This window comes from Octopus bimaculoides, chromosome 6 (assembly GCF_001194135.2).
Source record: "Octopus bimaculoides isolate UCB-OBI-ISO-001 chromosome 6, ASM119413v2, whole genome shotgun sequence".
Taxonomy (NCBI): domain Eukaryota; kingdom Metazoa; phylum Mollusca; class Cephalopoda; order Octopoda; family Octopodidae; genus Octopus; species Octopus bimaculoides.
This window is the reverse complement of record NC_068986.1, coordinates 103,972,055-103,972,491: the sequence shown is the minus strand read 5'-3', so window position 1 is coordinate 103,972,491 and position 437 is coordinate 103,972,055.

The window sequence follows — 437 nt, the reverse complement described above, 5'->3', positions numbered from 1 at the left end:
ATATATGGGAGAATTCACGAAAACACAACAGACGAAGACAGGTGGTGTAAACAACAAATGGATGTATTAGTATAACGCTCGAGAATGGAGAAAGTCTTTAACGTTTCGGGCCTACGCTCTTCCACAGAAAGGAACACAGAAATAAAGAAGGAGAGAAACAAGGAGAGAAAGAATATCTAAGTGTAGTGGTCAGCGATATATCATGGCGAATGCCAGACAGAAGGATCACACAGGAGAATTAAGAAGGGGAGATAACAAAGAAGTAGTGATCCCAAATCGAAGCTACGTGCGTGTGAGAGAATGCTGGTGATGTTAACGTATGCATGTGTGTATGTAGGTCTGAAGGTGTGAAAATGTGGGGATGGGAATCGGTCAGTGCTGGTGTGTGCGTGGTGTGATGTGAGGGTGTTGGGAGGTGGGGGAGGCGAGAGTGGGGA